Here is a 21,330-nt window from a genome sequence, read left to right as displayed (position 1 = left end):
ACATTGTTGAAGAGATGCATGTTTAGTGTTGTTTTAACGTTGGATATGAAAGGAAATTAGACAATAATATCCAAAATGATTCCGTTTCATGTTTGCTAAATTAGTGTTGATCAACATTTACGATTGGCATACTATTGTTTGTAATTTAGCCGTTGAAATACAGGTGCTAACCCAACATGTTAGAATTGCCAGTGAAGAAAAGTAAAGTTACCTTCAGGCTTTAGGAACCTCTCTTGCCAATGCTAAGAACTGCTTCAATTTTAGAAAAAGAAACTTCTGATTATCTTTGACACGTTTTAAAGGATTAGGAAAAAGATGAAAAGCAGCTTACGGCCATACCTCTCTGGTTCCGCCCGATCTCGTCTGATCTCGGAAGCTAAGCAGAGCAGGGCCTGGTTAGTACCTGGATGGAAGACCGCCTGGGAATCCCAGGTGCCGTAAGCTTTTTCACTTCTCTCTCTGAAAGCCGCCCAGCGCCGTAGATTGTACACCTACACAATTGTAAAAAAAATGTCACATTGTAGAAGAGATGCAATAGGAAGAAGATGAAAGGTGGCTTACGTCCATACCATCGTCAGGCCATTTGAGGTGGCGGGGACTGCAATGGCCATTCACCGATTGGCTGGGACCCCTGGGCGGGTCTTCTCTAGTCCATCCAATTTTCGGCATGGGATGTCACAGCCTTCTTTGCATACCCTTATTTAACCCACACAAAGATGCCAACGGCAGGCGTGTCATAATTCATTGACGCATTATAAAGGATTAGGAAAAAGATAAAAAGCAGCTTACGGCCATACCTCTCTGGTTCCGCCCGATCTCGTCTGATCTCGGAAGCTAAGCAGAGCAGGGCCTGGTTAGTACCTGGATGGAAGACCGCCTGGGAATCCCAGGTGCCGTAAGCTTTTTCACTTCTCTCTCCGAAAGCCGCCGAGCGCCGCAGATTGTACACCTACAAATTACAAAAAGAATATCACATTGTTGAAGAGATGCATGTTTAGTGTTGTTTTAACGTTGGATATGAAAGGAAATTAGACAATATTATCCAAAATGATTCCGTTTCATGATTGCTAAATTAGTGTTGATCAACATTTACGATTGGCATACTATTGTTTGTAATTTAGCCGTTGAAATACAGGTGCTAACCCAACATGTTAGAATTGCCAGTGAAGAAAAGTAAAGTTACCTTCAGGCTTTAGGAACCTCTCTTGCCAATGCTAAGAACTGCTTCAATTTTAGAAAAAGAAACTTCTGATTATCTTTGACACGTTTTAAAGGATTAGGAAAAAGATGAAAAGCAGCTTACGGCCATACCTCTCTGGTTCCGCCCGATCTCGTCTGATCTCGGAAGCTAAGCAGAGCAGGGCCTGGTTAGTACCTGGATGGAAGACCGCCTGGGAATCCCAGGTGCCGTAAGCTTTTTCACTTCTCTCTCTGAAAGCCGCCCAGCGCCGTAGATTGTACACCTACACAATTGTAAAAAAAATGTCACATTGTAGAAGAGATGCAATAGGAAGAAGATGAAAGGTGGCTTACGTCCATACCATCGTCAGGCCATTTGAGGTGGCGGGGACTGCAATGGCCATTCACCGATTGGCTGGGACCCCTGGGCGGGTCTTCTCTAGTCCATCCAATTTTCGGCATGGGATGTCACAGCCTTCTTTGCATACCCTTATTTAACCCACACAAAGATGCCAACGGCAGGCGTGTCATAATTCATTGACGCATTATAAAGGATTAGGAAAAAGATAAAAAGCAGCTTACGGCCATACCTCTCTGGTTCCGCCCGATCTCGTCTGATCTCGGAAGCTAAGCAGAGCAGGGCCTGGTTAGTACCTGGATGGAAGACCGCCTGGGAATCCCAGGTGCCGTAAGCTTTTTCACTTCTCTCTCCGAAAGCCGCCGAGCGCCGCAGATTGTACACCTACAAATTACAAAAAGAATATCACATTGTTGAAGAGATGCATGTTTAGTGTTGTTTTAACGTTGGATATGAAAGGAAATTAGACAATATTATCCAAAATGATTCCGTTTCATGATTGCTAAATTAGTGTTGATCAACATTTACGATTGGCATACTATTGTTTGTAATTTAGCCGTTGAAATACAGGTGCTAACCCAACATGTTAGAATTGCCAGTGAAGAAAAGTAAAGTTACCTTCAGGCTTTAGGAACCTCTCTTGCCAATGCTAAGAACTGCTTCAATTTTAGAAAAAGAAACTTCTGATTATCTTTGACACGTTTTAAAGGATTAGGAAAAAGATGAAAAGCAGCTTACGGCCATACCTCTCTGGTTCCGCCCGATCTCGTCTGATCTCGGAAGCTAAGCAGAGCAGGGCCTGGTTAGTACCTGGATGGAAGACCGCCTGGGAATCCCAGGTGCCGTAAGCTTTTTCACTTCTCTCTCTGAAAGCCGCCCAGCGCCGTAGATTGTACACCTACACAATTGTAAAAAAAATGTCACATTGTAGAAGAGATGCAATAGGAAGAAGATGAAAGGTGGCTTACGTCCATACCATCGTCAGGCCATTTGAGGTGGCGGGGACTGCAATGGCCATTCACCGATTGGCTGGGACCCCTGGGCGGGTCTTCTCTAGTCCATCCAATTTTCGGCATGGGATGTCACAGCCTTCTTTGCATACCCTTATTTAACCCACACAAAGATGCCAACGGCAGGCGTGTCATAATTCATTGACGCATTATAAAGGATTAGGAAAAAGATAAAAAGCAGCTTACGGCCATACCTCTCTGGTTCCGCCCGATCTCGTCTGATCTCGGAAGCTAAGCAGAGCAGGGCCTGGTTAGTACCTGGATGGAAGACCGCCTGGGAATCCCAGGTGCCGTAAGCTTTTTCACTTCTCTCTCCGAAAGCCGCCGAGCGCCGCAGATTGTACACCTACAAATTACAAAAAGAATATCACATTGTTGAAGAGATGCATGTTTAGTGTTGTTTTAACGTTGGATATGAAAGGAAATTAGACAATAATATCCAAAATGATTCCGTTTCATGATTGCTAAATTAGTGTTGATCAACATTTACGATTGGCATACTATTGTTTGTAATTTAGCCGTTGAAATACAGGTGCTAACCCAACATGTTAGAATTGCCAGTGAAGAAAAGTAAAGTTACCTTCAGGCTTTAGGAACCTCTTTTGCCAATGCTAAGAACTGCTTCAATTTTAGAAAAAGAAACTTCTGATTATCTTTGACACGTTTTAAAGGATTAGGAAAAAGATGAAAAGCAGCTTACGGCCATACCTCTCTGGTTCCGCCCGATCTCGTCTGATCTCGGAAGCTAAGCAGAGCAGGGCCTGGTTAGTACCTGGATGGAAGACCGCCTGGGAATCCCAGGTGCCGTAAGCTTTTTCACTTCTCTCTCTGAAAGCCGCCCAGCGCCGTAGATTGTACACCTACACAATTGTAAAAAAAATGTCACATTGTAGAAGAGATGCAATAGGAAGAAGATGAAAGGTGGCTTACGTCCATACCATCGTCAGGCCATTTGAGGTGGCGGGGACTGCAATGGCCATTCACCGATTGGCTGGGACCCCTGGGCGGGTCTTCTCTAGTCCATCCAATTTTCGGCATGGGATGTCACAGCCTTCTTTGCATACCCTTATTTAACCCACACAAAGATGCCAACGGCAGGCGTGTCATAATTCATTGACGCATTATAAAGGATTAGGAAAAAGATAAAAAGCAGCTTACGGCCATACCTCTCTGGTTCCGCCCGATCTCGTCTGATCTCGGAAGCTAAGCAGAGCAGGGCCTGGTTAGTACCTGGATGGAAGACCGCCTGGGAATCCCAGGTGCCGTAAGCTTTTTCACTTCTCTCTCCGAAAGCCGCCGAGCGCCGCAGATTGTACACCTACAAATTACAAAAAGAATAGCACATTGTTGAAGAGATGCATGTTTAGTGTTGTTTTAACGTTGGATATGAAAGGAAATTAGACAATAATATCCAAAATGATTCCGTTTCATGATTGCTAAATTAGTGTTGATCAACATTTACGATTGGCATACTATTGTTTGTAATTTAGCCGTTGAAATACAGGTGCTAACCCAACATGTTAGAATTGCCAGTGAAGAAAAGTAAAGTTACCTTCAGGCTTTAGGAACCTCTTTTGCCAATGCTAAGAACTGCTTCAATTTTAGAAAAAGAAACTTCTGATTATCTTTGACACGTTTTAAAGGATTAGGAAAAAGATGAAAAGCAGCTTACGGCCATACCTCTCTGGTTCCGCCCGATCTCGTCTGATCTCGGAAGCTAAGCAGAGCAGGGCCTGGTTAGTACCTGGATGGAAGACCGCCTGGGAATCCCAGGTGCCGTAAGCTTTTTCACTTCTCTCTCTGAAAGCCGCCCAGCGCCGTAGATTGTACACCTACACAATTGTAAAAAAAATGTCACATTGTAGAAGAGATGCAATAGGAAGAAGATGAAAGGTGGCTTACGTCCATACCATCGTCAGGCCATTTGAGGTGGCGGGGACTGCAATGGCCATTCACCGATTGGCTGGGACCCCTGGGCGGGTCTTCTCTAGTCCATCCAATTTTCGGCATGGGATGTCACAGCCTTCTTTGCATACCCTTATTTAACCCACACAAAGATGCCAACGGCAGGCGTGTCATAATTCATTGACGCATTATAAAGGATTAGGAAAAAGATAAAAAGCAGCTTACGGCCATACCTCTCTGGTTCCGCCCGATCTCGTCTGATCTCGGAAGCTAAGCAGAGCAGGGCCTGGTTAGTACCTGGATGGAAGACCGCCTGGGAATCCCAGGTGCCGTAAGCTTTTTCACTTCTCTCTCCGAAAGCCGCCGAGCGCCGCAGATTGTACACCTACAAATTACAAAAAGAATAGCACATTGTTGAAGAGATGCATGTTTAGTGTTGTTTTAACGTTGGATATGAAAGGAAATTAGACAATAATATCCAAAATGATTCCGTTTCATGATTGCTAAATTAGTGTTGATCAACATTTACGATTGGCATACTATTGTTTGTAATTTAGCCGTTGAAATACAGGTGCTAACCCAACATGTTAGAATTGCCAGTGAAGAAAAGTAAAGTTACCTTCAGGCTTTAGGAACCTCTTTTGCCAATGCTAAGAACTGCTTCAATTTTAGAAAAAGAAACTTCTGATTATCTTTGACACGTTTTAAAGGATTAGGAAAAAGATGAAAAGCAGCTTACGGCCATACCTCTCTGGTTCCGCCCGATCTCGTCTGATCTCGGAAGCTAAGCAGAGCAGGGCCTGGTTAGTACCTGGATGGAAGACCGCCTGGGAATCCCAGGTGCCGTAAGCTTTTTCACTTCTCTCTCTGAAAGCCGCCCAGCGCCGTAGATTGTACACCTACACAATTGTAAAAAAAATGTCACATTGTAGAAGAGATGCAATAGGAAGAAGATGAAAGGTGGCTTACGTCCATACCATCGTCAGGCCATTTGAGGTGGCGGGGACTGCAATGGCCATTCACCGATTGGCTGGGACCCCTGGGCGGGTCTTCTCTAGTCCATCCAATTTTCGGCATGGGATGTCACAGCCTTCTTTGCATACCCTTATTTAACCCACACAAAGATGCCAACGGCAGGCGTGTCATAATTCATTGACGCATTATAAAGGATTAGGAAAAAGATAAAAAGCAGCTTACGGCCATACCTCTCTGGTTCCGCCCGATCTCGTCTGATCTCGGAAGCTAAGCAGAGCAGGGCCTGGTTAGTACCTGGATGGAAGACCGCCTGGGAATCCCAGGTGCCGTAAGCTTTTTCACTTCTCTCTCCGAAAGCCGCCGAGCGCCGCAGATTGTACACCTACAAATTACAAAAAGAATATCACATTGTTGAAGAGATGCATGTTTAGTGTTGTTTTAACGTTGGATATGAAAGGAAATTAGACAATAATATCCAAAATGATTCTGTTTCATGATTGCTAAATTAGTGTTGATCAACATTTACGATTGGCATACTATTGTTTGTAATTTAGCCGTTGAAATACAGGTGCTAACCCAACATGTTAGAATTGCCAGTGAAGAAAAGTAAAGTTACCTTCAGGCTTTAGGAACCTCTCTTGCCAATGCTAAGAACTGCTTCAATTTTAGAAAAAGAAACTTCTGATTATCTTTGACACGTTTTAAAGGATTAGGAAAAAGATGAAAAGCAGCTTACGGCCATACCTCTCTGGTTCCGCCCGATCTCGTCTGATCTCGGAAGCTAAGCAGAGCAGGGCCTGGTTAGTACCTGGATGGAAGACCGCCTGGGAATCCCAGGTGCCGTAAGCTTTTTCACTTCTCTCTCTGAAAGCCGCCCAGCGCCGTAGATTGTACACCTACACAATTGTAAAAAAAATGTCACATTGTAGAAGAGATGCAATAGGAAGAAGATGAAAGGTGGCTTACGTCCATACCATCGTCAGGCCATTTGAGGTGGCGGGGACTGCAATGGCCATTCACCGATTGGCTGGGACCCCTGGGCGGGTCTTCTCTAGTCCATCCAATTTTCGGCATGGGATGTCACAGCCTTCTTTGCATACCCTTATTTAACCCACACAAAGATGCCAACGGCAGGCGTGTCATAATTCATTGACGCATTATAAAGGATTAGGAAAAAGATAAAAAGCAGCTTACGGCCATACCTCTCTGGTTCCGCCCGATCTCGTCTGATCTCGGAAGCTAAGCAGAGCAGGGCCTGGTTAGTACCTGGATGGAAGACCGCCTGGGAATCCCAGGTGCCGTAAGCTTTTTCACTTCTCTCTCCGAAAGCCGCCGAGCGCCGCAGATTGTACACCTACAAATTACAAAAAGAATATCACATTGTTGAAGAGATGCATGTTTAGTGTTGTTTTAACGTTGGATATGAAAGGAAATTAGACAATAATATCCAAAATGATTCCGTTTCATGATTGCTAAATTAGTGTTGATCAACATTTACGATTGGCATACTATTGTTTGTAATTTAGCCGTTGAAATACAGGTGCTAACCCAACATGTTAGAATTGCCAGTGAAGAAAAGTAAAGTTACCTTCAGGCTTTAGGAACCTCTTTTGCCAATGCTAAGAACTGCTTCAATTTTAGAAAAAGAAACTTCTGATTATCTTTGACACGTTTTAAAGGATTAGGAAAAAGATGAAAAGCAGCTTACGGCCATACCTCTCTGGTTCCGCCCGATCTCGTCTGATCTCGGAAGCTAAGCAGAGCAGGGCCTGGTTAGTACCTGGATGGAAGACCGCCTGGGAATCCCAGGTGCCGTAAGCTTTTTCACTTCTCTCTCTGAAAGCCGCCCAGCGCCGTAGATTGTACACCTACACAATTGTAAAAAAAATGTCACATTGTAGAAGAGATGCAATAGGAAGAAGATGAAAGGTGGCTTACGTCCATACCATCGTCAGGCCATTTGAGGTGGCGGGGACTGCAATGGCCATTCACCGATTGGCTGGGACCCCTGGGCGGGTCTTCTCTAGTCCATCCAATTTTCGGCATGGGATGTCACAGCCTTCTTTGCATACCCTTATTTAACCCACACAAAGATGCCAACGGCAGGCGTGTCATAATTCATTGACGCATTATAAAGGATTAGGAAAAAGATAAAAAGCAGCTTACGGCCATACCTCTCTGGTTCCGCCCGATCTCGTCTGATCTCGGAAGCTAAGCAGAGCAGGGCCTGGTTAGTACCTGGATGGAAGACCGCCTGGGAATCCCAGGTGCCGTAAGCTTTTTCACTTCTCTCTCCGAAAGCCGCCGAGCGCCGCAGATTGTACACCTACAAATTACAAAAAGAATAGCACATTGTTGAAGAGATGCATGTTTAGTGTTGTTTTAACGTTGGATATGAAAGGAAATTAGACAATAATATCCAAAATGATTCCGTTTCATGATTGCTAAATTAGTGTTGATCAACATTTACGATTGGCATACTATTGTTTGTAATTTAGCCGTTGAAATACAGGTGCTAACCCAACATGTTAGAATTGCCAGTGAAGAAAAGTAAAGTTACCTTCAGGCTTTAGGAACCTCTTTTGCCAATGCTAAGAACTGCTTCAATTTTAGAAAAAGAAACTTCTGATTATCTTTGACACGTTTTAAAGGATTAGGAAAAAGATGAAAAGCAGCTTACGGCCATACCTCTCTGGTTCCGCCCGATCTCGTCTGATCTCGGAAGCTAAGCAGAGCAGGGCCTGGTTAGTACCTGGATGGAAGACCGCCTGGGAATCCCAGGTGCCGTAAGCTTTTTCACTTCTCTCTCTGAAAGCCGCCCAGCGCCGTAGATTGTACACCTACACAATTGTAAAAAAAATGTCACATTGTAGAAGAGATGCAATAGGAAGAAGATGAAAGGTGGCTTACGTCCATACCATCGTCAGGCCATTTGAGGTGGCGGGGACTGCAATGGCCATTCACCGATTGGCTGGGACCCCTGGGCGGGTCTTCTCTAGTCCATCCAATTTTCGGCATGGGATGTCACAGCCTTCTTTGCATACCCTTATTTAACCCACACAAAGATGCCAACGGCAGGCGTGTCATAATTCATTGACGCATTATAAAGGATTAGGAAAAAGATAAAAAGCAGCTTACGGCCATACCTCTCTGGTTCCGCCCGATCTCGTCTGATCTCGGAAGCTAAGCAGAGCAGGGCCTGGTTAGTACCTGGATGGAAGACCGCCTGGGAATCCCAGGTGCCGTAAGCTTTTTCACTTCTCTCTCCGAAAGCCGCCGAGCGCCGCAGATTGTACACCTACAAATTACAAAAAGAATATCACATTGTTGAAGAGATGCATGTTTAGTGTTGTTTTAACGTTGGATATGAAAGGAAATTAGACAATAATATCCAAAATGATTCCGTTTCATGATTGCTAAATTAGTGTTGATCAACATTTACGATTGGCATACTATTGTTTGTAATTTAGCCGTTGAAATACAGGTGCTAACCCAACATGTTAGAATTGCCAGTGAAGAAAAGTAAAGTTACCTTCAGGCTTTAGGAACCTCTTTTGCCAATGCTAAGAACTGCTTCAATTTTAGAAAAAGAAACTTCTGATTATCTTTGACACGTTTTAAAGGATTAGGAAAAAGATGAAAAGCAGCTTACGGCCATACCTCTCTGGTTCCGCCCGATCTCGTCTGATCTCGGAAGCTAAGCAGAGCAGGGCCTGGTTAGTACCTGGATGGAAGACCGCCTGGGAATCCCAGGTGCCGTAAGCTTTTTCACTTCTCTCTCTGAAAGCCGCCCAGCGCCGTAGATTGTACACCTACACAATTGTAAAAAAAATGTCACATTGTAGAAGAGATGCAATAGGAAGAAGATGAAAGGTGGCTTACGTCCATACCATCGTCAGGCCATTTGAGGTGGCGGGGACTGCAATGGCCATTCACCGATTGGCTGGGACCCCTGGGCGGGTCTTCTCTAGTCCATCCAATTTTCGGCATGGGATGTCACAGCCTTCTTTGCATACCCTTATTTAACCCACACAAAGATGCCAACGGCAGGCGTGTCATAATTCATTGACGCATTAGAAAGGATTAGGAAAAAGATAAAAAGCAGCTTACGGCCATACCTCTCTGGTTCCGCCCGATCTCGTCTGATCTCGGAAGCTAAGCAGAGCAGGGCCTGGTTAGTACCTGGATGGAAGACCGCCTGGGAATCCCAGGTGCCGTAAGCTTTTTCACTTCTCTCTCCGAAAGCCGCCGAGCGCCGCAGATTGTACACCTACAAATTACAAAAAGAATAGCACATTGTTGAAGAGATGCATGTTTAGTGTTGTTTTAACGTTGGATATGAAAGGAAATTAGACAATAATATCCAAAATGATTCCGTTTCATGATTGCTAAATTAGTGTTGATCAACATTTACGATTGGCATACTATTGTTTGTAATTTAGCCGTTGAAATACAGGTGCTAACCCAACATGTTAGAATTGCCAGTGAAGAAAAGTAAAGTTACCTTCAGGCTTTAGGAACCTCTTTTGCCAATGCTAAGAACTGCTTCAATTTTAGAAAAAGAAACTTCTGATTATCTTTGACACGTTTTAAAGGATTAGGAAAAAGATGAAAAGCAGCTTACGGCCATACCTCTCTGGTTCCGCCCGATCTCGTCTGATCTCGGAAGCTAAGCAGAGCAGGGCCTGGTTAGTACCTGGATGGAAGACCGCCTGGGAATCCCAGGTGCCGTAAGCTTTTTCACTTCTCTCTCTGAAAGCCGCCCAGCGCCGTAGATTGTACACCTACACAATTGTAAAAAAAATGTCACATTGTAGAAGAGATGCAATAGGAAGAAGATGAAAGGTGGCTTACGTCCATACCATCGTCAGGCCATTTGAGGTGGCGGGGACTGCAATGGCCATTCACCGATTGGCTGGGACCCCTGGGCGGGTCTTCTCTAGTCCATCCAATTTTCGGCATGGGATGTCACAGCCTTCTTTGCATACCCTTATTTAACCCACACAAAGATGCCAACGGCAGGCGTGTCATAATTCATTGACGCATTAGAAAGGATTAGGAAAAAGATAAAAAGCAGCTTACGGCCATACCTCTCTGGTTCCGCCCGATCTCGTCTGATCTCGGAAGCTAAGCAGAGCAGGGCCTGGTTAGTACCTGGATGGAAGACCGCCTGGGAATCCCAGGTGCCGTAAGCTTTTTCACTTCTCTCTCCGAAAGCCGCCGAGCGCCGCAGATTGTACACCTACAAATTACAAAAAGAATAGCACATTGTTGAAGAGATGCATGTTTAGTGTTGTTTTAACGTTGGATATGAAAGGAAATTAGACAATAATATCCAAAATGATTCCGTTTCATGATTGCTAAATTAGTGTTGATCAACATTTACGATTGGCATACTATTGTTTGTAATTTAGCCGTTGAAATACAGGTGCTAACCCAACATGTTAGAATTGCCAGTGAAGAAAAGTAAAGTTACCTTCAGGCTTTAGGAACCTCTTTTGCCAATGCTAAGAACTGCTTCAATTTTAGAAAAAGAAACTTCTGATTATCTTTGACACGTTTTAAAGGATTAGGAAAAAGATGAAAAGCAGCTTACGGCCATACCTCTCTGGTTCCGCCCGATCTCGTCTGATCTCGGAAGCTAAGCAGAGCAGGGCCTGGTTAGTACCTGGATGGAAGACCGCCTGGGAATCCCAGGTGCCGTAAGCTTTTTCACTTCTCTCTCTGAAAGCCGCCCAGCGCCGTAGATTGTACACCTACACAATTGTAAAAAAAATGTCACATTGTAGAAGAGATGCAATAGGAAGAAGATGAAAGGTGGCTTACGTCCATACCATCGTCAGGCCATTTGAGGTGGCGGGGACTGCAATGGCCATTCACCGATTGGCTGGGACCCCTGGGCGGGTCTTCTCTAGTCCATCCAATTTTCGGCATGGGATGTCACAGCCTTCTTTGCATACCCTTATTTAACCCACACAAAGATGCCAACGGCAGGCGTGTCATAATTCATTGACGCATTATAAAGGATTAGGAAAAAGATAAAAAGCAGCTTACGGCCATACCTCTCTGGTTCCGCCCGATCTCGTCTGATCTCGGAAGCTAAGCAGAGCAGGGCCTGGTTAGTACCTGGATGGAAGACCGCCTGGGAATCCCAGGTGCCGTAAGCTTTTTCACTTCTCTCTCCGAAAGCCGCCGAGCGCCGCAGATTGTACACCTACAAATTACAAAAAGAATATCACATTGTTGAAGAGATGCATGTTTAGTGTTGTTTTAACGTTGGATATGAAAGGAAATTAGACAATATTATCCAAAATGATTCCGTTTCATGATTGCTAAATTAGTGTTGATCAACATTTACGATTGGCATACTATTGTTTGTAATTTAGCCGTTGAAATACAGGTGCTAACCCAACATGTTAGAATTGCCAGTGAAGAAAAGTAAAGTTACCTTCAGGCTTTAGGAACCTCTTTTGCCAATGCTAAGAACTGCTTCAATTTTAGAAAAAGAAACTTCTGATTATCTTTGACACGTTTTAAAGGATTAGGAAAAAGATGAAAAGCAGCTTACGGCCATACCTCTCTGGTTCCGCCCGATCTCGTCTGATCTCGGAAGCTAAGCAGAGCAGGGCCTGGTTAGTACCTGGATGGAAGACCGCCTGGGAATCCCAGGTGCCGTAAGCTTTTTCACTTCTCTCTCTGAAAGCCGCCCAGCGCCGTAGATTGTACACCTACACAATTGTAAAAAAAATGTCACATTGTAGAAGAGATGCAATAGGAAGAAGATGAAAGGTGGCTTACGTCCATACCATCGTCAGGCCATTTGAGGTGGCGGGGACTGCAATGGCCATTCACCGATTGGCTGGGACCCCTGGGCGGGTCTTCTCTAGTCCATCCAATTTTCGGCATGGGATGTCACAGCCTTCTTTGCATACCCTTATTTAACCCACACAAAGATGCCAACGGCAGGCGTGTCATAATTCATTGACGCATTATAAAGGATTAGGAAAAAGATAAAAAGCAGCTTACGGCCATACCTCTCTGGTTCCGCCCGATCTCGTCTGATCTCGGAAGCTAAGCAGAGCAGGGCCTGGTTAGTACCTGGATGGAAGACCGCCTGGGAATCCCAGGTGCCGTAAGCTTTTTCACTTCTCTCTCCGAAAGCCGCCGAGCGCCGCAGATTGTACACCTACAAATTACAAAAAGAATATCACATTGTTGAAGAGATGCATGTTTAGTGTTGTTTTAACGTTGGATATGAAAGGAAATTAGACAATATTATCCAAAATGATTCCGTTTCATGATTGCTAAATTAGTGTTGATCAACATTTACGATTGGCATACTATTGTTTGTAATTTAGCCGTTGAAATACAGGTGCTAACCCAACATGTTAGAATTGCCAGTGAAGAAAAGTAAAGTTACCTTCAGGCTTTAGGAACCTCTTTTGCCAATGCTAAGAACTGCTTCAATTTTAGAAAAAGAAACTTCTGATTATCTTTGACACGTTTTAAAGGATTAGGAAAAAGATGAAAAGCAGCTTACGGCCATACCTCTCTGGTTCCGCCCGATCTCGTCTGATCTCGGAAGCTAAGCAGAGCAGGGCCTGGTTAGTACCTGGATGGAAGACCGCCTGGGAATCCCAGGTGCCGTAAGCTTTTTCACTTCTCTCTCTGAAAGCCGCCCAGCGCCGTAGATTGTACACCTACACAATTGTAAAAAAAATGTCACATTGTAGAAGAGATGCAATAGGAAGAAGATGAAAGGTGGCTTACGTCCATACCATCGTCAGGCCATTTGAGGTGGCGGGGACTGCAATGGCCATTCACCGATTGGCTGGGACCCCTGGGCGGGTCTTCTCTAGTCCATCCAATTTTCGGCATGGGATGTCACAGCCTTCTTTGCATACCCTTATTTAACCCACACAAAGATGCCAACGGCAGGCGTGTCATAATTCATTGACGCATTAGAAAGGATTAGGAAAAAGATAAAAAGCAGCTTACGGCCATACCTCTCTGGTTCCGCCCGATCTCGTCTGATCTCGGAAGCTAAGCAGAGCAGGGCCTGGTTAGTACCTGGATGGAAGACCGCCTGGGAATCCCAGGTGCCGTAAGCTTTTTCACTTCTCTCTCCGAAAGCCGCCGAGCGCCGCAGATTGTACACCTACAAATTACAAAAAGAATAGCACATTGTTGAAGAGATGCATGTTTAGTGTTGTTTTAACGTTGGATATGAAAGGAAATTAGACAATAATATCCAAAATGATTCCGTTTCATGATTGCTAAATTAGTGTTGATCAACATTTACGATTGGCATACTATTGTTTGTAATTTAGCCGTTGAAATACAGGTGCTAACCCAACATGTTAGAATTGCCAGTGAAGAAAAGTAAAGTTACCTTCAGGCTTTAGGAACCTCTTTTGCCAATGCTAAGAACTGCTTCAATTTTAGAAAAAGAAACTTCTGATTATCTTTGACACGTTTTAAAGGATTAGGAAAAAGATGAAAAGCAGCTTACGGCCATACCTCTCTGGTTCCGCCCGATCTCGTCTGATCTCGGAAGCTAAGCAGAGCAGGGCCTGGTTAGTACCTGGATGGAAGACCGCCTGGGAATCCCAGGTGCCGTAAGCTTTTTCACTTCTCTCTCTGAAAGCCGCCCAGCGCCGTAGATTGTACACCTACACAATTGTAAAAAAAATGTCACATTGTAGAAGAGATGCAATAGGAAGAAGATGAAAGGTGGCTTACGTCCATACCATCGTCAGGCCATTTGAGGTGGCGGGGACTGCAATGGCCATTCACCGATTGGCTGGGACCCCTGGGCGGGTCTTCTCTAGTCCATCCAATTTTCGGCATGGGATGTCACAGCCTTCTTTGCATACCCTTATTTAACCCACACAAAGATGCCAACGGCAGGCGTGTCATAATTCATTGACGCATTATAAAGGATTAGGAAAAAGATAAAAAGCAGCTTACGGCCATACCTCTCTGGTTCCGCCCGATCTCGTCTGATCTCGGAAGCTAAGCAGAGCAGGGCCTGGTTAGTACCTGAATGGAAGACCGCCTGGGAATCCCAGGTGCCGTAAGCTTTTTCACTTCTCTCTCTGAAACCCGCCCAGCGCCGTAGATTGTACACCTACACAATTGTAAAAAAAATGTCACATTGTAGAAGAGATGCAATAGGAAGAAGATGAAAGGTGGCTTACGTCCATACCATCGTCAGGCCATTTGAGGTGGCGGGGACTGCAATGGCCATTCACCGATTGGCTGGGACCCCTGGGCGGGTCTTCTCTAGTCCATCCAATTTTCGGCATGGGATGTCACAGCCTTCTTTGCATACCCTTATTTAACCCACACAAAGATGCCAACGGCAGGCGTGTCATAATTCATTGACGCATTATAAAGGATTAGGAAAAAGATAAAAAGCAGCTTACGGCCATACCTCTCTGGTTCCGCCCGATCTCGTCTGATCTCGGAAGCTAAGCAGAGCAGGGCCTGGTTAGTACCTGGATGGAAGACCGCCTGGGAATCCCAGGTGCCGTAAGCTTTTTCACTTCTCTCTCCGAAAGCCGCCGAGCGCCGCAGATTGTACACCTACAAATTACAAAAAGAATATCACATTGTTGAAGAGATGCATGTTTAGTGTTGTTTTAACGTTGGATATGAAAGGAAATTAGACAATAATATCCAAAATGATTCCGTTTCATGATTGCTAAATTAGTGTTGATCAACATTTACGATTGGCATACTATTGTTTGTAATTTAGCCGTTGAAATACAGGTGCTAACCCAACATGTTAGAATTGCCAGTGAAGAAAAGTAAAGTTACCTTCAGGCTTTAGGAACCTCTTTTGCCAATGCTAAGAACTGCTTCAATTTTAGAAAAAGAAACTTCTGATTATCTTTGACACGTTTTAAAGGATTAGGAAAAAGATGAAAAGCAGCTTACGGCCATACCTCTCTGGTTCCGCCCGATCTCGTCTGATCTCGGAAGCTAAGCAGAGCAGGGCCTGGTTAGTACCTGGATGGAAGACCGCCTGGAAATCCCAGGTGCCGTAAGCTTTTTCACTTCTCTCTCTGAAAGCCGCCCAGCGCCGTAGATTGTACACCTACACAATTGTAAAAAAAATGTCACATTGTAGAAGAGATGCAATAGGAAGAAGATGAAAGGTGGCTTACGTCCATACCATCGTCAGGCCATTTGAGGTGGCGGGGACTGCAATGGCCATTCACCGATTGGCTGGGACCCCTGGGCGGGTCTTCTCTAGTCCATCCAATTTTCGGCATGGGATGTCACAGCCTTCTTTGCATACCCTTATTTAACCCACACAAAGATGCCAACGGCAGGCGTGTCATAATTCATTGACGCATTAGAAAGGATTAGGAAAAAGATAAAAAGCAGCTTACGGCCATACCTCTCTGGTTCCGCCCGATCTCGTCTGATCTCGGAAGCTAAGCAGAGCAGGGCCTGGTTAGTACCTGGATGGAAGACCGCCTGGGAATCCCAGGTGCCGTAAGCTTTTTCACTTCTCTCTCCGAAAGCCGCCGAGCGCCGCAGATTGTACACCTACAAATTACAAAAAGAATATCACATTGTTGAAGAGATGCATGTTTAGTGTTGTTTTAACGTTGGATATGAAAGGAAATTAGACAATAATATCCAAAATGATTCCGTTTCATGATTGCTAAATTAGTGTTGATCAACATTTACGATTGGCATACTATTGTTTGTAATTTAGCCGTTGAAATACAGGTGCTAACCCAACATGTTAGAATTGCCAGTGAAGAAAAGTAAAGTTACCTTCAGGCTTTAGGAACCTCTTTTGCCAATGCTAAGAACTGCTTCAATTTTAGAAAAAGAAACTTCTGATTATCTTTGACACGTTTTAAAGGATTAGGAAAAAGATGAAAAGCAGCTTACGGCCATACCTCTCTGGTTCCGCCCGATCTCGTCTGATCTCGGAAGCTAAGCAGAGCAGGGCCTGGTTAGTACCTGGATGGAAGACCGCCTGGGAATCCCAGGTGCCGTAAGCTTTTTCACTTCTCTCTCTGAAAGCCGCCCAGCGCCGTAGATTGTACACCTACACAATTGTAAAAAAAATGTCACATTGTAGAAGAGATGCAATAGGAAGAAGATGAAAGGTGGCTTACGTCCATACCATCGTCAGGCCATTTGAGGTGGCGGGGACTGCAATGGCCATTCACCGATTGGCTGGGACCCCTGGGCGGGTCTTCTCTAGTCCATCCAATTTTCGGCATGGGATGTCACAGCCTTCTTTGCATACCCTTATTTAACCCACACAAAGATGCCAACGGCAGGCGTGTCATAATTCATTGACGCATTATAAAGGATTAGGAAAAAGATAAAAAGCAGCTTACGGCCATACCTCTCTGGTTCCGCCCGATCTCGTCTGATCTCGGAAGCTAAGCAGAGCAGGGCCTGGTTAGTACCTGGATGGAAGACCGCCTGGGAATCCCAGGTGCCGTAAGCTTTTTCACTTCTCTCTCCGAAAGCCGCCGAGCGCCGCAGATTGTACACCTACAAATTACAAAAAGAATATCACATTGTTGAAGAGATGCATGTTTAGTGTTGTTTTAACGTTGGATATGAAAGGAAATTAGACAATATTATCCAAAATGATTCCGTTTCATGATTGCTAAATTAGTGTTGATCAACATTTACGATTGGCATACTATTGTTTGTAATTTAGCCGTTGAAATACAGGTGCTAACCCAACATGTTAGAATTGCCAGTGAAGAAAAGTAAAGTTACCTTCAGGCTTTAGGAACCTCTTTTGCCAATGCTAAGAACTGCTTCAATTTTAGAAAAAGAAACTTCTGATTATCTTTGACACGTTTTAAAGGATTAGGAAAAAGATGAAAAGCAGCTTACGGCCATACCTCTCTGGTTCCGCCCGATCTCGTCTGATCTCGGAAGCTAAGCAGAGCAGGGCCTGGTTAGTACCTGGATGGAAGACCGCCTGGGAATCCCAGGTGCCGTAAGCTTTTTCACTTCTCTCTCTGAAAGCCGCCCAGCGCCGTAGATTGTACACCTACACAATTGTAAAAAAAATGTCACATTGTAGAAGAGATGCAATAGGAAGAAGATGAAAGGTGGCTTACGTCCATACCATCGTCAGGCCATTTGAGGTGGCGGGGACTGCAATGGCCATTCACCGATTGGCTGGGACCCCTGGGCGGGTCTTCTCTAGTCCATCCAATTTTCGGCATGGGATGTCACAGCCTTCTTTGCATACCCTTATTTAACCCACACAAAGATGCCAACGGCAGGCGTGTCATAATTCATTGACGCATTATAAAGGATTAGGAAAAAGATAAAAAGCAGCTTACGGCCATACCTCTCTGGTTCCGCCCGATCTCGTCTGATCTCGGAAGCTAAGCAGAGCAGGGCCTGGTTAGTACCTGGATGGAAGACCGCCTGGGAATCCCAGGTGCCGTAAGCTTTTTCACTTCTCTCTCCGAAAGCCGCCGAGCGCCGCAGATTGTACACCTACAAATTACAAAAAGAATATCACATTGTTGAAGAGATGCATGTTTAGTGTTGTTTTAACGTTGGATATGAAAGGAAATTAGACAATATTATCCAAAATGATTCCGTTTCATGATTGCTAAATTAGTGTTGATCAACATTTACGATTGGCATACTATTGTTTGTAATTTAGCCGTTGAAATACAGGTGCTAACCCAACATGTTAGAATTGCCAGTGAAGAAAAGTAAAGTTACCTTCAGGCTTTAGGAACCTCTTTTGCCAATGCTAAGAACTGCTTCAATTTTAGAAAAAGAAACTTCTGATTATCTTTGACACGTTTTAAAGGATTAGGAAAAAGATGAAAAGCAGCTTACGGCCATACCTCTCTGGTTCCGCCCGATCTCGTCTGATCTCGGAAGCTAAGCAGAGCAGGGCCTGGTTAGTACCTGGATGGAAGACCGCCTGGGAATCCCAGGTGCCGTAAGCTTTTTCACTTCTCTCTCTGAAAGCCGCCCAGCGCCGTAGATTGTACACCTACACAATTGTAAAAAAAATGTCACATTGTAGAAGAGATGCAATAGGAAGAAGATGAAAGGTGGCTTACGTCCATACCATCGTCAGGCCATTTGAGGTGGCGGGGACTGCAATGGCCATTCACCGATTGGCTGGGACCCCTGGGCGGGTCTTCTCTAGTCCATCCAATTTTCGGCATGGGATGTCACAGCCTTCTTTGCATACCCTTATTTAACCCACACAAAGATGCCAACGGCAGGCGTGTCATAATTCATTGACGCATTAGAAAGGATTAGGAAAAAGATAAAAAGCAGCTTACGGCCATACCTCTCTGGTTCCGCCCGATCTCGTCTGATCTCGGAAGCTAAGCAGAGCAGGGCCTGGTTAGTACCTGGATGGAAGACCGCCTGGGAATCCCAGGTGCCGTAAGCTTTTTCACTTCTCTCTCCGAAAGCCGCCGAGCGCCGCAGATTGTACACCTACAAATTACAAAAAGAATAGCACATTGTTGAAGAGATGCATGTTTAGTGTTGTTTTAACGTTGGATATGAAAGGAAATTAGACAATAATATCCAAAATGATTCCGTTTCATGATTGCTAAATTAGTGTTGATCAACATTTACGATTGGCATACTATTGTTTGTAATTTAGCCGTTGAAATACAGGTGCTAACCCAACATGTTAGAATTGCCAGTGAAGAAAAGTAAAGTTACCTTCAGGCTTTAGGAACCTCTTTTGCCAATGCTAAGAACTGCTTCAATTTTAGAAAAAGAAACTTCTGATTATCTTTGACACGTTTTAAAGGATTAGGAAAAAGATGAAAAGCAGCTTACGGCCATACCTCTCTGGTTCCGCCCGATCTCGTCTGATCTCGGAAGCTAAGCAGAGCAGGGCCTGGTTAGTACCTGGATGGAAGACCGCCTGGGAATCCCAGGTGCCGTAAGCTTTTTCACTTCTCTCTCTGAAAGCCGCCCAGCGCCGTAGATTGTACACCTACACAATTGTAAAAAAAATGTCACATTGTAGAAGAGATGCAATAGGAAGAAGATGAAAGGTGGCTTACGTCCATACCATCGTCAGGCCATTTGAGGTGGCGGGGACTGCAATGGCCATTCACCGATTGGCTGGGACCCCTGGGCGGGTCTTCTCTAGTCCATCCAATTTTCGGCATGGGATGTCACAGCCTTCTTTGCATACCCTTATTTAACCCACACAAAGATGCCAACGGCAGGCGTGTCATAATTCATTGACGCATTATAAAGGATTAGGAAAAAGATAAAAAGCAGCTTACGGCCATACCTCTCTGGTTCCGCCCGATCTCGTCTGATCTCGGAAGCTAAGCAGAGCAGGGCCTGGTTAGTACCTGGATGGAAGACCGCCTGGGAATCCCAGGTGCCGTAAGCTTTTTCACTTCTCTCTCTGAAAGCCGCCCAGCGCCGTAGATTGTACACCTACACAATTGTAAAAAAAATGTCACATTGTAGAAGAGATGCAATAGGAAGAAGATGAAAGGTGGCTTACGTCCATACCATCGTCAGGCCATTTGAGGTGGCGGGGACTGCAATGGCCATTCACCGATTGGCTGGGACCCCTGGGCGGGTCTTCTCTAGTCCATCCAATTTTCGGCATGGGATGTCACAGCCTTCTTTGCATACCCTTATTTAACCCACACAAAGATGCCAACGGCAGGCGTGTCATAATTCATTGACGCATTATAAAGGATTAGGAAAAAGATAAAAAGCAGCTTACGGCCATACCTCTCTGGTTCCGCCCGATCTCGTCTGATCTCGGAAGCTAAGCAGAGCAGGGCCTGGTTAGTACCTGGATGGAAGACCGCCTGGGAATCCCAGGTGCCGTAAGCTTTTTCACTTCTCTCTCCGAAAGCCGCCGAGCGCCGCAGATTGTACACCTACAAATTACAAAAAGAATATCACATTGTTGAAGAGATGCATGTTTAGTGTTGTTTTAACGTTGGATATGAAAGGAAATTAGACAATAATATCCAAAATGATTCCGTTTCATGATTGCTAAATTAGTGTTGATCAACATTTACGATTGGCATACTATTGTTTGTAATTTAGCCGTTGAAATACAGGTGCTAACCCAACATGTTAGAATTGCCAGTGAAGAAAAGTAAAGTTACCTTCAGGCTTTAGGAACCTCTTTTGCCAATGCTAAGAACTGCTTCAATTTTAGAAAAAGAAACTTCTGATTATCTTTGACACGTTTTAAAGGATTAGGAAAAAGATGAAAAGCAGCTTACGGCCATACCTCTCTGGTTCCGCCCGATCTCGTCTGATCTCGGAAGCTAAGCAGAGCAGGGCCTGGTTAGTACCTGGATGGAAGACCGCCTGGAAATCCCAGGTGCCGTAAGCTTTTTCACTTCTCTCTCTGAAAGCCGCCCAGCGCCGTAGATTGTACACCTACACAATTGTAAAAAAAATGTCACATTGTAGAAGAGATGCAATAGGAAGAAGATGAAAGGTGGCTTACGTCCATACCATCGTCAGGCCATTTGAGGTGGCGGGGACTGCAATGGCCATTCACCGATTGGCTGGGACCCCTGGGCGGGTCTTCTCTAGTCCATCCAATTTTCGGCATGGGATGTCACAGCCTTCTTTGCATACCCTTATTTAACCCACACAAAGATGCCAACGGCAGGCGTGTCATAATTCATTGACGCATTAGAAAGGATTAGGAAAAAGATAAAAAGCAGCTTACGGCCATACCTCTCTGGTTCCGCCCGATCTCGTCTGATCTCGGAAGCTAAGCAGAGCAGGGCCTGGTTAGTACCTAGATGGAAGACCGCCTGGGAATCCCAGGTGCCGTAAGCTTTTTCACTTCTCTCTCCGAAAGCCGCCGAGCGCCGCAGATTGTACACCTACAAATTACAAAAAGAATATCAC

General features: G+C 44.8%; 44 non-coding genes across 44 annotated transcripts; all 44 read left to right on the top strand.

The window, feature by feature from the left end:
- The first annotated feature begins 325 nt into the window (after window positions 1-325).
- On the top strand, window positions 326-444 carry LOC134120080 (5S ribosomal RNA). Its single transcript, XR_009951629.1, has one exon. It is a non-coding gene; the product is annotated as a 5S ribosomal RNA (ribosomal RNA).
- Window positions 445-783: 339 nt separating this feature from the next.
- Window positions 784-902, top strand: LOC134120079 (5S ribosomal RNA). The gene has a single exon (XR_009951628.1). It is a non-coding gene; the product is annotated as a 5S ribosomal RNA (ribosomal RNA).
- A 395-nt stretch (window positions 903-1,297) lies between these two features.
- On the top strand, window positions 1,298-1,416 carry LOC134120078 (5S ribosomal RNA). The gene has a single exon (XR_009951627.1). It is a non-coding gene; the product is annotated as a 5S ribosomal RNA (ribosomal RNA).
- Window positions 1,417-1,755: 339 nt separating this feature from the next.
- On the top strand, window positions 1,756-1,874 carry LOC134120076 (5S ribosomal RNA). Its single transcript, XR_009951625.1, has one exon. It is a non-coding gene; the product is annotated as a 5S ribosomal RNA (ribosomal RNA).
- A 395-nt stretch (window positions 1,875-2,269) lies between these two features.
- Window positions 2,270-2,388, top strand: LOC134120075 (5S ribosomal RNA). The gene has a single exon (XR_009951624.1). It is a non-coding gene; the product is annotated as a 5S ribosomal RNA (ribosomal RNA).
- Window positions 2,389-2,727: 339 nt separating this feature from the next.
- On the top strand, window positions 2,728-2,846 carry LOC134120074 (5S ribosomal RNA). Its single transcript, XR_009951623.1, has one exon. It is a non-coding gene; the product is annotated as a 5S ribosomal RNA (ribosomal RNA).
- A 395-nt stretch (window positions 2,847-3,241) lies between these two features.
- LOC134120073 (5S ribosomal RNA) lies at window positions 3,242-3,360 on the top strand. Its single transcript, XR_009951622.1, has one exon. It is a non-coding gene; the product is annotated as a 5S ribosomal RNA (ribosomal RNA).
- A 339-nt stretch (window positions 3,361-3,699) lies between these two features.
- LOC134120072 (5S ribosomal RNA) lies at window positions 3,700-3,818 on the top strand. Its single transcript, XR_009951621.1, has one exon. It is a non-coding gene; the product is annotated as a 5S ribosomal RNA (ribosomal RNA).
- Window positions 3,819-4,213: 395 nt separating this feature from the next.
- On the top strand, window positions 4,214-4,332 carry LOC134120070 (5S ribosomal RNA). The gene has a single exon (XR_009951619.1). It is a non-coding gene; the product is annotated as a 5S ribosomal RNA (ribosomal RNA).
- Window positions 4,333-4,671: 339 nt separating this feature from the next.
- On the top strand, window positions 4,672-4,790 carry LOC134120069 (5S ribosomal RNA). The gene has a single exon (XR_009951618.1). It is a non-coding gene; the product is annotated as a 5S ribosomal RNA (ribosomal RNA).
- A 395-nt stretch (window positions 4,791-5,185) lies between these two features.
- On the top strand, window positions 5,186-5,304 carry LOC134120068 (5S ribosomal RNA). The gene has a single exon (XR_009951617.1). It is a non-coding gene; the product is annotated as a 5S ribosomal RNA (ribosomal RNA).
- Window positions 5,305-5,643: 339 nt separating this feature from the next.
- LOC134120067 (5S ribosomal RNA) lies at window positions 5,644-5,762 on the top strand. Its single transcript, XR_009951616.1, has one exon. It is a non-coding gene; the product is annotated as a 5S ribosomal RNA (ribosomal RNA).
- Window positions 5,763-6,157: 395 nt separating this feature from the next.
- LOC134120066 (5S ribosomal RNA) lies at window positions 6,158-6,276 on the top strand. Its single transcript, XR_009951615.1, has one exon. It is a non-coding gene; the product is annotated as a 5S ribosomal RNA (ribosomal RNA).
- Window positions 6,277-6,615: 339 nt separating this feature from the next.
- Window positions 6,616-6,734, top strand: LOC134120065 (5S ribosomal RNA). Its single transcript, XR_009951614.1, has one exon. It is a non-coding gene; the product is annotated as a 5S ribosomal RNA (ribosomal RNA).
- Window positions 6,735-7,129: 395 nt separating this feature from the next.
- Window positions 7,130-7,248, top strand: LOC134120064 (5S ribosomal RNA). The gene has a single exon (XR_009951613.1). It is a non-coding gene; the product is annotated as a 5S ribosomal RNA (ribosomal RNA).
- Window positions 7,249-7,587: 339 nt separating this feature from the next.
- Window positions 7,588-7,706, top strand: LOC134120063 (5S ribosomal RNA). Its single transcript, XR_009951612.1, has one exon. It is a non-coding gene; the product is annotated as a 5S ribosomal RNA (ribosomal RNA).
- A 395-nt stretch (window positions 7,707-8,101) lies between these two features.
- On the top strand, window positions 8,102-8,220 carry LOC134120062 (5S ribosomal RNA). Its single transcript, XR_009951611.1, has one exon. It is a non-coding gene; the product is annotated as a 5S ribosomal RNA (ribosomal RNA).
- A 339-nt stretch (window positions 8,221-8,559) lies between these two features.
- LOC134120061 (5S ribosomal RNA) lies at window positions 8,560-8,678 on the top strand. Its single transcript, XR_009951610.1, has one exon. It is a non-coding gene; the product is annotated as a 5S ribosomal RNA (ribosomal RNA).
- A 395-nt stretch (window positions 8,679-9,073) lies between these two features.
- Window positions 9,074-9,192, top strand: LOC134120059 (5S ribosomal RNA). Its single transcript, XR_009951608.1, has one exon. It is a non-coding gene; the product is annotated as a 5S ribosomal RNA (ribosomal RNA).
- Window positions 9,193-9,531: 339 nt separating this feature from the next.
- On the top strand, window positions 9,532-9,650 carry LOC134120058 (5S ribosomal RNA). The gene has a single exon (XR_009951607.1). It is a non-coding gene; the product is annotated as a 5S ribosomal RNA (ribosomal RNA).
- Window positions 9,651-10,045: 395 nt separating this feature from the next.
- LOC134120057 (5S ribosomal RNA) lies at window positions 10,046-10,164 on the top strand. Its single transcript, XR_009951606.1, has one exon. It is a non-coding gene; the product is annotated as a 5S ribosomal RNA (ribosomal RNA).
- A 339-nt stretch (window positions 10,165-10,503) lies between these two features.
- On the top strand, window positions 10,504-10,622 carry LOC134120056 (5S ribosomal RNA). Its single transcript, XR_009951605.1, has one exon. It is a non-coding gene; the product is annotated as a 5S ribosomal RNA (ribosomal RNA).
- Window positions 10,623-11,017: 395 nt separating this feature from the next.
- LOC134120055 (5S ribosomal RNA) lies at window positions 11,018-11,136 on the top strand. The gene has a single exon (XR_009951604.1). It is a non-coding gene; the product is annotated as a 5S ribosomal RNA (ribosomal RNA).
- A 339-nt stretch (window positions 11,137-11,475) lies between these two features.
- On the top strand, window positions 11,476-11,594 carry LOC134120054 (5S ribosomal RNA). Its single transcript, XR_009951603.1, has one exon. It is a non-coding gene; the product is annotated as a 5S ribosomal RNA (ribosomal RNA).
- A 395-nt stretch (window positions 11,595-11,989) lies between these two features.
- LOC134120053 (5S ribosomal RNA) lies at window positions 11,990-12,108 on the top strand. The gene has a single exon (XR_009951602.1). It is a non-coding gene; the product is annotated as a 5S ribosomal RNA (ribosomal RNA).
- A 339-nt stretch (window positions 12,109-12,447) lies between these two features.
- Window positions 12,448-12,566, top strand: LOC134120052 (5S ribosomal RNA). The gene has a single exon (XR_009951601.1). It is a non-coding gene; the product is annotated as a 5S ribosomal RNA (ribosomal RNA).
- A 395-nt stretch (window positions 12,567-12,961) lies between these two features.
- Window positions 12,962-13,080, top strand: LOC134120051 (5S ribosomal RNA). The gene has a single exon (XR_009951600.1). It is a non-coding gene; the product is annotated as a 5S ribosomal RNA (ribosomal RNA).
- Window positions 13,081-13,419: 339 nt separating this feature from the next.
- Window positions 13,420-13,538, top strand: LOC134120050 (5S ribosomal RNA). The gene has a single exon (XR_009951599.1). It is a non-coding gene; the product is annotated as a 5S ribosomal RNA (ribosomal RNA).
- Window positions 13,539-13,933: 395 nt separating this feature from the next.
- Window positions 13,934-14,052, top strand: LOC134120048 (5S ribosomal RNA). Its single transcript, XR_009951597.1, has one exon. It is a non-coding gene; the product is annotated as a 5S ribosomal RNA (ribosomal RNA).
- A 339-nt stretch (window positions 14,053-14,391) lies between these two features.
- On the top strand, window positions 14,392-14,510 carry LOC134120215 (5S ribosomal RNA). Its single transcript, XR_009951764.1, has one exon. It is a non-coding gene; the product is annotated as a 5S ribosomal RNA (ribosomal RNA).
- Window positions 14,511-14,849: 339 nt separating this feature from the next.
- Window positions 14,850-14,968, top strand: LOC134120047 (5S ribosomal RNA). The gene has a single exon (XR_009951596.1). It is a non-coding gene; the product is annotated as a 5S ribosomal RNA (ribosomal RNA).
- Window positions 14,969-15,363: 395 nt separating this feature from the next.
- On the top strand, window positions 15,364-15,482 carry LOC134120275 (5S ribosomal RNA). The gene has a single exon (XR_009951823.1). It is a non-coding gene; the product is annotated as a 5S ribosomal RNA (ribosomal RNA).
- Window positions 15,483-15,821: 339 nt separating this feature from the next.
- Window positions 15,822-15,940, top strand: LOC134120046 (5S ribosomal RNA). The gene has a single exon (XR_009951595.1). It is a non-coding gene; the product is annotated as a 5S ribosomal RNA (ribosomal RNA).
- Window positions 15,941-16,335: 395 nt separating this feature from the next.
- LOC134120045 (5S ribosomal RNA) lies at window positions 16,336-16,454 on the top strand. The gene has a single exon (XR_009951594.1). It is a non-coding gene; the product is annotated as a 5S ribosomal RNA (ribosomal RNA).
- A 339-nt stretch (window positions 16,455-16,793) lies between these two features.
- LOC134120044 (5S ribosomal RNA) lies at window positions 16,794-16,912 on the top strand. The gene has a single exon (XR_009951593.1). It is a non-coding gene; the product is annotated as a 5S ribosomal RNA (ribosomal RNA).
- Window positions 16,913-17,307: 395 nt separating this feature from the next.
- LOC134120043 (5S ribosomal RNA) lies at window positions 17,308-17,426 on the top strand. Its single transcript, XR_009951592.1, has one exon. It is a non-coding gene; the product is annotated as a 5S ribosomal RNA (ribosomal RNA).
- A 339-nt stretch (window positions 17,427-17,765) lies between these two features.
- Window positions 17,766-17,884, top strand: LOC134120042 (5S ribosomal RNA). Its single transcript, XR_009951591.1, has one exon. It is a non-coding gene; the product is annotated as a 5S ribosomal RNA (ribosomal RNA).
- Window positions 17,885-18,279: 395 nt separating this feature from the next.
- Window positions 18,280-18,398, top strand: LOC134120041 (5S ribosomal RNA). Its single transcript, XR_009951590.1, has one exon. It is a non-coding gene; the product is annotated as a 5S ribosomal RNA (ribosomal RNA).
- Window positions 18,399-18,737: 339 nt separating this feature from the next.
- Window positions 18,738-18,856, top strand: LOC134120040 (5S ribosomal RNA). Its single transcript, XR_009951589.1, has one exon. It is a non-coding gene; the product is annotated as a 5S ribosomal RNA (ribosomal RNA).
- Window positions 18,857-19,251: 395 nt separating this feature from the next.
- LOC134120039 (5S ribosomal RNA) lies at window positions 19,252-19,370 on the top strand. The gene has a single exon (XR_009951588.1). It is a non-coding gene; the product is annotated as a 5S ribosomal RNA (ribosomal RNA).
- Window positions 19,371-19,709: 339 nt separating this feature from the next.
- LOC134120037 (5S ribosomal RNA) lies at window positions 19,710-19,828 on the top strand. Its single transcript, XR_009951586.1, has one exon. It is a non-coding gene; the product is annotated as a 5S ribosomal RNA (ribosomal RNA).
- A 339-nt stretch (window positions 19,829-20,167) lies between these two features.
- On the top strand, window positions 20,168-20,286 carry LOC134120036 (5S ribosomal RNA). The gene has a single exon (XR_009951585.1). It is a non-coding gene; the product is annotated as a 5S ribosomal RNA (ribosomal RNA).
- Window positions 20,287-20,681: 395 nt separating this feature from the next.
- On the top strand, window positions 20,682-20,800 carry LOC134120274 (5S ribosomal RNA). The gene has a single exon (XR_009951822.1). It is a non-coding gene; the product is annotated as a 5S ribosomal RNA (ribosomal RNA).
- A 339-nt stretch (window positions 20,801-21,139) lies between these two features.
- Window positions 21,140-21,258, top strand: LOC134120192 (5S ribosomal RNA). Its single transcript, XR_009951741.1, has one exon. It is a non-coding gene; the product is annotated as a 5S ribosomal RNA (ribosomal RNA).
- Window positions 21,259-21,330: the final 72 nt, after the last annotated feature.

The sequence above is a fragment of the Pungitius pungitius genome, unplaced genomic scaffold (genome assembly GCF_949316345.1).
Source record: "Pungitius pungitius unplaced genomic scaffold, fPunPun2.1 scaffold_26, whole genome shotgun sequence".
Lineage (NCBI taxonomy): Eukaryota > Metazoa > Chordata > Actinopteri > Perciformes > Gasterosteidae > Pungitius > Pungitius pungitius.
The sequence above is the reverse complement of the archived record's forward strand: the minus strand, read 5'-3'. Positions and strand labels throughout refer to the sequence as shown.